Genomic DNA, 12,691 nt, shown 5'->3' with positions numbered 1-12,691 from the left:
TACATAAGACATCCACACACAATACAAATCCAATTCATAAAAACAGGAAATATTTTGATTAAAATTACATAAAAATTACAAAAATCAAATGTAGGAAACCAGACATATGATTTTTAAAATAATAAACACTTCCTAGTGCCTAAAAGTTGTAAATGCCACTTTGGGACATCTTATCGTACTTCACTGGGACAAAGTCAAACTTTCAGGTTGACCTTGAAGGAGCGCAAGTTGGACATTCTTAGCGGTAGGGCCTGGTCAAGTGTTTACCTTCTAACTTAGTCACTTTTGGAATTTTTTGTCTTGAAGTTGAGCGAGGCTCCTCCTAAGGCCAGCTTTGGGTTTGACACCTTGGTCAACTCCTGGAGGTCTCATTGATGACTAAATGCTTCATAGCTTCAGGGGGGCTGTAACAGTGCCTATTAAATATATTTTCTGTCACAGTAGTTAATATTAAGTTCACACTTTTTTCACATTGTACACCATCACCACCTTATTGAAATACATTGTGGCTAGAGGGTCACCCTTGAATCCATCTCTACACCATCACCTGATGGTTTGGGTAAGATTTGGATTTACCATCCGTATCCCACGTGACGATACTCCGCCATAATGGTGGTCTGATGGGAGTTTTTCAGCCACGTGTAATTTCTGGTGTTTTCCACGACTCCGTTTAGCTCAAAGATTTAGTACAACACATATTCTGACTTTACATCTCCTGTATGTTTTTTGATATTAATTGGGTTATGAGATATGTAGGTCGATCCCACAGACCCTCCACTACCTCTTCTTTTTCTAGTATTTAGAGCAACTTCGGTTGCGGGTCTTTCTCTAAGAATCAGGGTCTGATTCCCTGTCCTCATAAGCTCACTCCAGTTGACTTCTTTACTGATGCCCCACCTGATGGACCATGGCTGACCTAGCTGGTATAGCATTTGACGATGAGATGCTGAACTCTATTCTAGCTGAGAACCCATGTATTCTGGATTCTATACCAGAGACTGCTAGTGCAACAAAGGATGACTGGCTAACTCTGCTTAATTTAAACAAAACTCATTCTCGTATTACTGTCCATGGACTCATAATGGCAGAATATCTACAAGGGAAATGTGCTCCAACAGGCCTGATTGTTACGAATGCACCTAGGCTCTTTCTAACTGATAAAGATTTCCTGCGGGACTGGTCCCTGATAGCGTGGCGATGCACGCGAGATTGGCTGATCTTGATCATTAGTTCAGCCAAAAGGATAGCAGACACAATGCTAATCGAGATTCAAACATTAAAGGGTCAAATTAAAACCACCTACAGCACACTCTTCAAGAAACGCCTGGATGAGACAAATAAAACCAATAAAGATTACAGGGACAATATTCTCTCCAGTAAAGTTGACAAGTTCAAGAAAGACTTGGCCCGGTTCTCAATGGTTAAAATCTATCCCTACACCAGTGACAGCTATGTGGCACCTGGTTTTAATAGTAAGGGCAAACGATACAGGTCCAACTATTCCACCTCTGGATCAGACTCCATTGGCTCAGACACCACCGATACCACCGGGCGTCTACCCAGAGGAGGTGGTCAATGTTTCTTTAAGCGAGGTGGCAGACAGAGAGGGGGTATGCAGGGTAATTATCCAGGCAATTTTCATAACCCCACCCCGTGGTGGCCTCCTGGTCCGTGGAGTTTTCAACCACCTCCCTTTACGCAGCACATGAATCCATATACACAACATCAACAGTTCTTCCCTGATCCGTCTTTTTTAGGATGTGGCCGCGGACAAAACCGCGGCAAGAGAAATGGACAACAAACCGTTCATTGGCAGACGGACCCCTTGTTCCCCAACACACGGAGCAGGAAAGCTGCATTACAGAGCACCAGCACGGAGGGGAGCGGAACTTAACAGTCAATTTAAGCTCGAGCATCCTGACTCCAATTGAACACACTGTCTTGGAAAAGGGACTTGGTTTTGTTCCAACAAACAGAGGTGATCCTTTTCAAATGCGGATAGAACTTGAAAAATTCTTTAGGAAGCTATGCCTTCACTTTTTCTTTAAAAACAAGACTGCCCCTGATATAATCACAGATGATATATCTGCCAACACGGGGCTACGTCCTAAATCTACCTTCACCTCCCTAGCTCACCAAGTTCCATCTCAGGTGACCACTTTTGAAACAGCTGTCACACATGACATTATGAGGTTACATGAGGAAGTCCCCTATTGTTTTCACAATCTCTCGAAACAAGAAAAGAATGCCCTCACGAACTTGTCTAAGGACTCGTCCATAATAATCAAACCAGCAGACAAGGGTGGGACTACGGTTGTACTGGACGCACACCAGTACCGACAAGAATGTCTAACACAATTGAATAACACCCAAAACTACCGCAGACTGTCTGAAGACCCGACAGGACGGCTTCTCACAGTTATCAAGACTCTAGTAGATGAGAGCAGTGCGGAAGGGTGGATAACTCCCCAGGAGGCAAGATTTCTGGTAGCAAATCATCCTGTTACACCTGGTTTCTATTGCCTCCCTAAAATCCACAAAGCCACTAGACCACCGCCAGGGCGCCCTATCATTTCAGAGATTGGTTCTCTTTTGGAGCCTCTATCCACATTTGTGGATTTCTTTCTCAGGCCTGTAGTTAAAGACATGCCTACACATCTACAGGATACAGCAGATGTTCTGAGATTGTTGCCAGAAGTAGAGTTCAACGTCGAGACAGACCTTTTGGTCAGTTTCGACGTTGAGTCACTCTATACCTGTATACCACAGGAAGAGACCTTAGAGACGGTCAGACGACTATTGTCTTTGCGAGATCTTAACAGCATTACCCCTGTGAGCTTTATTCTTGACTGTGCTGAAATAGCCATGATGGAGAACTTCTTCAAATTTGAAGATCAGTTCTTCCTACAGATCTCCAGAACTTCTATGGGGAGCATTTTTGCCCCAAGCCTCGCCAACCTTTATGTCTACCAATTTGAGCAAGAGCATGTTCTCGACCATAGCAATCCATTTTTACATCAAGTGTTGCTATGGAAGAGATACATCGATGACATCCTGGTGGTTTGGCGAGGCTCAATATCAGAGATCCATCTTTTCCATCAATGGCTCAACACTCAAAACCAGTACTTAAAATTCACGGTTGAGTTTAGCAGCGAGAGGCTATCCTTTTTGGATCTGTCCATTTTTCCAGCAGCTGTTAGGCTCCAATGCGAGCTCTACACCAAACCCATGGCCAGAAACTCTCTCCTCGAATACAGTAGTCATCATCCACGCTCACTACGAGCCAACTTACCAGTGGGTCAGTTCCTTCGGGTGAGAAGAAACTGTTCATCCAAGGAACTTTTTGACAAACATGCAACTACATTGTCCAGTCACTTACAGGAGAGACAATACCCTAAACACCTAGTCAAGAGGGCTTGGAAACGTGCCTCGAATAATAACCAGGAGGCACTCCTAGAAAGGAGACCTACAAAACCCCCACTAGAAAGATTGACATTTGTAAGTACATTTAATGTCCACTCCAACAAAATCCAGAAAACAATACGCAAACATTGGGACATCCTTAACATCACGGACACTAACATACCCTTACCGCTGTTCTCTTTTAAAGGAGCACCCAGCTTGCATGACAGTTTGGTTCATACCAGACCTAGAATCCAAGAGAAAGACAGACCGGCTACACTATGGGATCTTCCACTAGTACAGGGCCACTGTCAGTGTGGCTCTTGTAGTGCTTGTCCACAGACTATAAAAACGGACAAAATTGATCTAGGCACAGGCAATATATGGCTTCTGAAAAAACATACGAATTGTAACTCTGAAAGAGTCATATACATAGTAACCTGTCCGTGCTCCCTAAGGTACATTGGGTATACCACCCGTAGAATTAAACTTAGGATCAGTGAGCATAAGAGGACGATTCGGTGCCATAAACAATCTACCCGCTTGACTGACCATTTTCTTACTCACAAACATACAGCAGAGGATATGAGATGGGTGGTTTTAGAACAGCCGTTCATCCCACCCCACATTAGCGACATTTCCAGATTCGTGTTTACTAAGGAACAAAGGTGGATTTTCTCCCTTAAAAGTGACAGCAGGGGCCTCAACGACGATATAGCTTGGATTTCGATGTAGGTTATCCACTAGATCCCCCTATACATGTGCAGTAAGTTTCCTTTAATATAGGAGACATTAAGGGGCATCCTATAGATCTTTATAACATTAAATACCTACATACTGGGCTTCTGTTGCTAATACATGGAGTGCTACAACTTAATGCACTCTGAGCCTGGTCTTGTTTATCTCTCATTTTAGGGAGTTTAAGATGAATAAATTTATGACATCTGGTTCCACTACCTGTATATGAAACAGTTATGTTTGCTAATGGCCGTTTCTTCCCAAGTATATGGCTGAGCATCCTATAGATCTATTTGTGCCACGTCTCACAAATTTATGACACGCTTTTTGGTGCATACGAAGTACTGGTCTGTTGTGAGCACATACTACCACTTTTTCTATTAGATCGGGAGTGGTTTATACCCCTTGCGAGACCCCTTTCTCCTGTTTACGTTTTTTAAAATCGATCCTTTAATAGGCAGGACACATACCGATGGCCGAGCGCAGCGATAGTGACCTCGGGCACGTTACCGCACATGCGCATTCTCATTGCACATGCGCTAGAGACTACCGTCTCTTGGCGACCGCGCATGCGTATGCTTGGCTCGGATCGCAATCACAGCTTTGACCCTGCGCATTCAAGATCGCTAATGAAGCAGCGCTCTTTACCATCAACAGGTCTGATTAATTTCAACCAATCACCTCCTGGATAAAAAGGCGCGCTCTCCTCTTGTACGGTAGCTCCACTCCCACTTGGAAGCAGGCGAGAGGTACTGACGGAGAGGTAACCACAGAGGGCTAGTTTACTGTAGTCTACTTTCCTGCTGATGCCTAGTTATTATTCTTTAAACACTGCACTCTTCCTATGTTGTTCTTCATTAGAGCTTGACATCTGACTCTATATACGATTTAAAAACAAGGTTCCTTGCCTTATCTCTAGTCTGGACCAGGATGGATTCAGTCATTGGTCTGAGGGGGCGGTGTCTTTCATGAGAGCAACTGGACATTGTTAAAAAATCCTTTGGAAGCTTTAGAAATATATTGCAATTATACTATTTCTGCGATGAAATATATTCTACTATTTCTTCCATCGTTTTAAACAGAGCGGGCCTCATTTTTCCCGAGCGGGTGCCGGGTGAGGTGAGGCGACTTCCCACATAAAGCTGGGTGAGTATTTAACTGTAATATCATCATGACCATTGTCATTTAAATCCAGGAGGACTACTGCCTCTGCTAAGTGAAGGAGACTTTCAGTTCGTCTTCACAATATGTGTTGTTTGTACTTTTCTTTTTGCCATTTAGTGATGATATGGAAATACAGTTTGATATCACATATTTTGTGTATAACTCTTCCTACAGGAAAGGATAATTTACTCATTTTTCCTCCAGACAACATTGGGGATCCAAGTTCCTGGTAGGACTATTGTGACTTGATATTTTGCTTGTTTTTCTATTACACTAGTTGTTTTTTCACTGACATTTGCAGTGTGTATTACATCACAGTCCTGAAGAAAGCTGGATATAGTTTATCCATCAAGCTGAAACATGTCAACCACTCTGCACCACGCCTTTACATAGTTATATTTTCACACTATGGGGCGTAATTTTAGCCTTAACACTGCAACAGTGCCTATTAAACATATTTTCTGTCACAGTAGTTAATTTTAAGTTCACACTTTTTTCACATTGCACACCATCACCACCTTATTGAAATACATTGCGGCTAGAGGGTCACCCTTGAATCCATCTCTACACCATCACCTGATGGGTTGGGTAAGATTTGGATTTACCATCCGTATCCCACGTGACGATACTCCGCCATATTGGTGGTCTGATGGGAGTTTTTCAGCCACGTGTAATTTCTGGTGTTTTCCACGACTCCGTTTAGCTAAAAGATTTAGTACAACACATATTCTGACTTTATATCTCCTGTATGTTTTTTGTAGTTTACCACCCCCCACCCTGCCCATCCCCCTACCCACATCAGCACTGGGCAGCACTCCCACCACGGGCCGCTACTGAATGTCACTGCTTTTAGTTACAAGGCACCCTACCCCTGGGGCATCTAGGTGAGACATTAGAAGTGACTTATATGAAAAAATAAGGTAGTTTAAGACTTTGGAATTACCTTTAATTCCAAAGCTACATTTGCATATAATTTGCTTGTAAAAGCAGCCTTAAAAGCAGGGCTGCCTTCAAAATCACGGCAGGCAACACAGCAGTGCACACTTAAGTGCATTACATCTGCTGGGCCTCTTAACTTACCACATTCTTGGGGCTTATAGGTAGGTTGTCATACTTTTTACGCAGAGCACTGACCCTGGGTCTGCTTAGAAGAGCCCAGGGCACAATCAGACTAAGATCCAACCAGTATCAATAAAAAAATGGGGGTGATCAGGGCAAAAAGGATGACTTTCTCACACTCAGTATACGTATGTATGAAGTATTGAGATCTGCACAGCTATCCCAGGTGAAAATGTTCAGTGATATAAAATGCAAGATTTGCCACTGTGAATCTTTACTTTAGAAGGAATATGCTACTTACCAGTATGCATATGTTCTTGGCATAGAGGGCTGCAGAGTGGTACATTATGAATAGATCGCCATCTGGTGTTGGGCTCGGATGATTGCACTTTGTTTTTCTCTTGGAGAGTCTTTTGTCTCTTGGTGACTCCTCCCTTGGTTGGTAGTGCGCATGGGCATCGGCTCCATCCTTAGATTGTTTTGCCATAGTAGGGTTAGATGGAGTAGTATAGTAGAATACAGATAAGAGTGCCCATGTAAGTGTATCTAAATAAGATAATGTTGGAACAGACACAGGTTTCCGGGGAGGCTGGGAGGGCATGTACGACTCTGCAGCCCTCTATGCCAAGAACAGATGCATACTGGTAAGTAGCATATTCCGTTCGAGGCATATGGGCTGCAGATGGTACATTATGAATAGACTATATGGCAGTTCTCTCCCTAGCGGTGGTCGCCCGTGTCTGTTGCAACTGTCTGAAACAATGTTTTTAATACTGCTTGTCCCACTCTAGCTTGTTGTGTTGCGTGCACATCTACACAATAGTGTTTTGTGAAGGTGTGCGGTGTAACCCAGGTAGCCGCTTTGCATATGTCATCTAGTGGAATGTTTCCCAGAAATGCCATAGATGCTCCTAGTTTACGTGTAGAGTGAGCTCTAGGAGGAACAGTTAATGTTCTCTTTGCCTTTAAGTAGCATATTTGAATGCATTTTACAATCCATCTGGCAATGCCCGCTTTGGAGATAGGATTGCCTTTATGTGTGGGAGAAAACGCAACAAATAGCTGTTTTGTCTTTCTGAAAGTTTGTGTTCTTTCTATATAGTACAACATGGCCCTTCTAACATCCAGTGTATGTAGGGCTCTTTCAGCTACTGTTTGTGGTTTTGGAAAGAAAACCGGTAATTCCACTGACTGATTGATGTGGAATGCTGAAATAACCTTCGGTAAGAATTTTGGGTTTGTTCTAAGAACCACTTTATTTTGGTGTAGCTGCATAAATTGTTCTTGAATCGTAAAAGCCTGCAGTTCACTTACTCTTCTAAGTGACGTGATAGCTATGAGGAAGGCTACCTTCCATGTGAGGAATTGTATTTCACACCTATGCATAGGTTCAAATGGTGGCCCCATTAGTCTGGTAAGCACTATGTTGAGATTCCAGACTGGGGAAGGTGGTCTTCTTGGTGGAATGACTCTTTTGAGTCCTTCCATGAAAGCTTTAATTGCTGGTACTTTGAACAGTGACAGATGTTGTCTGTTTTGTAGGTATGCCGCTATGGCTGCTAGATGAACTCTGATAGAGGTATATGCTAGGTTACATTGCTGTAAGTGTAACAAATAGCAAATGATTTGTTTAGTGGATGCGTCCAGAGGGTTGATGTGCTTACTGTTACAGTGTATAGCAAACCTCTTCCATTTTGCTGCATAGCATGCTCTGGTGGTAGGACGTCTTGCTTGTTTAATGATTTCCATGCATTCTGGTGGTAAATCTAAATACCCAAACTCTATGACCTCAGGAGCCAGATCGCTAGGTTCAGTTGTTTGGGATCTGGGTGCATTATTTCTCCATGGTTCTGTGTAAGATGCATGGGTAATAACCTTAGCTTTTGATGTGGTACTTGTGAGAGTTGTAGCAGCGTGGTGAACCACGGCTGTCTTGCCCACGTGGGTGCCACTAGTATCATTGTCATTGAATGTTGCTGCAGTTTCCAAACCAGTAATGGAATTAGTGGTAGAGGAGGGAACGCGTAAGCAAATCTGTTGGACCAATTTATCCACAGTGCATTGCCCTGGGACCTTTGGTGTGGGTACCTGGATGCGAATTCTTTGCATTTTGTGTTCTGATGATTGGCAAACAGATCTATCTCTGGTTGCCCCCATTTTTGGAAGAATGGCTGTAGTATTTGGTCGTGCAGCTCCCATTCGTGTACTTGTTCTGACTGTCTGCTTAGGATGTCTGCTATTTGGTTTTGAACTCCTGGTAGGTGTTCCGCTAACAGGTAGATCTTTTGAGTAATGGCCCATCTCCATATGTCCTGTGCTAGTCTGGACAGTTGGAGAGAGTGTGTCCCCCCCTGTTTTTGAATATAATACATTGCAGTCATGTTGTCTGTTCTGATCAGGACTGCTTTGCCTGTTATTTGCATTTGGAAAGCTTTTAGTGCTAGAAATATTGCTAATAGCTCTAGGTAGTTGATGTGCAGTTTCTTTTGCTGCACACTCCACTTCCCCTGTACTGTGTATCTGTCCATATGCGCTCCCCATCCGGAGAGCGATGCGTCCGCTGTTATTATCACTTGTGGAATTGGCTCTAGGAACGACCGTCCCTTGGAAATGTTTTTTGTGTTCCACCACTTCAGAGAGCGATACGTCCGGTCGTCTACCAACACCAGATCTGTAATCTGACCTTGAGCCTGATTCCACTGTGTCGCTAGACACTCTTGTAGTGGGCGCATTTGTAGTCTGGCATGTGGTATTAGCAGTATGCAGGAGGACATCATGCCTAATAGTTGCATAAACACTCGTGCTGGTAGTGAGTGTTGTGGTTGAAATCTTTGTATTAACCCGACCATTGTCTGTACTCTGATTGGGTTGGGGTATGCTATTGCCTTTTCTGTGTCTACTGTAGCCCCCAGGTATTGCTGAATCTGGTTTGGTTGCAGGTGTGATTTTTTGTAGTTCACCGTGAACCCTAGGTGGTGCAGCAATTGAATTGTCTTCTGTGTGTTGTGAAGGCATTCTTCCTTTGACTTGGCCTTTATTAGCCAATCGTCCAAGTAAGGGAAGACATGTATTTGTTGTCTTCTCAGGTGTGCTGCCACCACAGCTAGGCATTTTGTGAAAACTCTCGGTGCTGTTGTGACACCGAATGGAAGGACTTTGAACTGATAGTGTTGTCCTTCTAACACAAACCTTAGGTATTTTCTGTGGGCTTTGTGAATTGGTATATGAAAGTAAGCGTCTTTTAGATCCAGTGTAGAAAGAAATTCCCCTTTCTTCAGTAAAGGGAGTACTTGTTGGAGCGTGACCATGTGGAAGTGCTCCGAATTTATGTAAGCATTGAGAGGTCTGAGGTCTAATATTGGTCGTAGGGACCCGTCCTTTTTGGGGATCAGGAAGTATAGAGAGTATACTCCTGTGCCCTGTTGATCTTTTGGGACCTTCTCTATTGCATGATTTTGTAGAAGTGCTAGCACTTCTTCTCTTAACAATGTCAGATGATCCTGACTCATTGGACGCTGTTTGGGGGGGATGTTTGGTGGAGTATCTGTGAGTTCTAGGCAATAACCATGTTGGATAATTTGTCTCACCCACTTGTCTGACGTGATGTTTTCCCAGACAGGTAGGAACTGTGATAGACGTCCCCCGACCGGTGTTATGTGGTCTGGGGGGAGTTCTATGAAGTCACTGTTTTGGTGTTGAGGCGTTGCGGTTATTATTATTTCCGCGGCCTCTTCCCTTATTGTTGTTACCTCTGTAACTGCCTCTTGAATTACCTCTGGGTGATGTTGGTGTGAAAGATGTGGATTGCTGATTCGTTCCTGTGTTCTTTGAGCCCCCTCTATAGGTGGATCTACGAAAGGAACCTCTGTGTGTTGGCTGTTGCAATGCTCCCATTGACTTAGCCGTTTCCGTATCTTTCTTCATTTTCTCTAATGTCTCGTCTGTGCTTGAACCAAACAATGTCTTCTGATCAAATGGTTTGTTCAGTAGGGCTGTTTGTATCTCTTGTTTGAATCCTGAGATTCTAAGCCATGCGTGCCTTCTTAGCATGACACTAGTGTTAATCGATCTTGCTGCAGTGTCTGCTGCGTCTAATGCACATTTAATGGAGGTATTTGTTATTATTTTACCTTCCTGTATTAATTGGTCTGCCTTCTTCTGATGTTCTTTTGGGAGATGTGTAAGAAGTTTTTCTAACTCATCGTAATGTGCCCTGTCGTAACGTGCGAGTAGTGCTTGTGTATTGGCTATACGCCAGCTATTCGCTGCCTGTGATGCTACTCTTTTACCTGATGCATCTATTAACTTTGACTCTTTATCTGGTGGAGGAGCCTCTCCTGTAGATAATGAGTTTGCTCTTTTACGAGCGTTTGAGACCACCAGCGAGTCTAGCGGTACATGCCCTCTAATAAATATTGGGTCCTTTGGAGCCGCTTTGTATTTTTTATCAATTCTTGGGTTTAACACCCTGGCTCTCACTGGGTTTTCGAATATCTCATCTGTGTGAGTAAGAAGACCTTTCAACATAGGAAGAGTACCTTATGTTCTCTGTGCATTAGGTAGAGTCTCTAACAAGAAATCCTCTATTTGAGGTTCTGTATGTATATCTACCTTATGGTATTTTGCTGCCCTATGAATGAGCTGCACAAAACCTGTGTTATCATCAGGTGGTGAAGGCTTTGAGGGATATAGCTCTGGGTCGTTGTCCTCATCTGACCCTACATCATAATTTTCCCATGGATCCTCCTCATCTGGGATAGTTTCGTCATCCCCTTGAGGTTCTCCCTCCCCTAGATCACTGTCTACATCTGACTGAGGTGTAGCTGGTCTTGGTGTGGAAGGTGTAGGAATATTTGGCCTATTGTGAGGAATAGGAGAAGAGGGTGTTACTCTAGGACGAGGAGAAGCAGGAGGAGTTATATTCGTCCCCATTGTTCTCTTTTTTGAAGGAAGAGGTTTATCTTCTGCCTGTTCACTCTTTCTCTTCTTCGTGACCACTTTACCAGTTTGTGGATCAATAAACAAGATCTTTTGTTTGGGATCTGTCTGTTGCTCCTGAATCGGTACCGAGGGTCCTGGTTCCGAGAGGTGCTTTTGTTTTCGATCGTCAGATCTTGTTGTTTTCGACACCGAATGTTTGCTCGATTCCGACTTTCTTGGTATCGAGTGTCTCTTGGGCGATAAGTCATATTTATGTTTCGACATGGAATGTTTCGATCCCGAGCTCTCCCTTGTATGTAGCCTCGGTGCCGAAGTCGATGTCGCCCTTTTCTCGGATCCGACATGGTGGGAGTCCGAGTGTTTCGGTTTCAGTTTCGGTTTTGTTGCCGGGCCCGAGGGCGGGGCGTCGGAAACTTTTTTCAGCGGTTTGACCGGGCCCGAGGGCGGGGTCGTTACCGCACGGGGTCGGTTTTTCGGTAAGGGGACGTCGTCACTCACGGTTTGTTGCTCGATGAGTTCTTCAACCTCCAACTGGTCCCCTTCCGACCCCGACTGGTCCTCTTCTTCCTCGATTTGTTCGTCTCCGAACAGCTCCGGGATCGCTTCCGCCTGCATTCTGGAAACCTCGTGTCTTCGAGCTCGACGATTTCTAATCGTTAGCTTGGAGGAGAATGCTGCACAGGCTTCGCAGTCCCTGGATTCGTGTTCAGGCGATAGACAGAGGTTGCACACCTCGTGTAGGTCCTTGTGTGGGAACTTAGCACCACACGTTGGACATTTTTTGAATGGAGTCCTTTCCATGGACTCCGGGCTTGACTGCGTCGAGAAAGGCCTCCTGTTCTTCGACGTAGATCCAAGTTTTTCTCTTCTATTTTGAATTTGTAACGCGGCGGAATGGAAATGAACGCGTTCGAATAACAATACCGTCGAATTGGAAAGGGAATACGCGCCGAAAATCACTTTCTTGTGAAGTTGATCTGGAGCGTCTCGATCTTCATCCGAACCCGATGGCGGAAAAAAACAATCTAAGGATGGAGCCGATGCCCATGCGCACTACCAACCAAGGGAGGAGTCACCAAGAGACAAAAGACTCTCCAAGAGAAAAACAAAGTGCAATCATCCGAGCCCAACACCAGATGGCGATCTATTCATAATGTACCATCTGCAGCCCATATGCCTCGAACATCTTTATTTCGGCATTTGCAATAAAAGAAGAACAAGAGCATATACAAAACAGAATGCATGGATGGCAATTTTTTCAAGACATGATGGATTAAAACCATTACTATAAACCACTGTAGAAATGAAACAATAAAACAATTTGATATAAAACCATGGATAAAAAGCTTGCAAGATTTCAAAATAAAGCAATATCTTTCAGATCTCT

At 43.9% G+C, this 12,691-nt stretch overlaps 1 protein-coding gene across 2 annotated transcripts in view; it reads right to left on the bottom strand.

Moving 5' to 3' along the window:
- LOC147690263 (inverted formin-2-like) overlaps positions 1-12,691 on the bottom strand; it is a 480,165-nt gene that overhangs the window by 180,048 nt on the left and 287,426 nt on the right. The window lies entirely within an intron of this gene.

Source organism: Lissotriton vulgaris, chromosome 9, assembly GCF_964263255.1.
Source record: "Lissotriton vulgaris chromosome 9, aLisVul1.2, whole genome shotgun sequence".
Classification (NCBI taxonomy): domain Eukaryota; kingdom Metazoa; phylum Chordata; class Amphibia; order Caudata; family Salamandridae; genus Lissotriton; species Lissotriton vulgaris.
The sequence above is the reverse complement of the archived record's forward strand: the minus strand, read 5'-3'. Positions and strand labels throughout refer to the sequence as shown.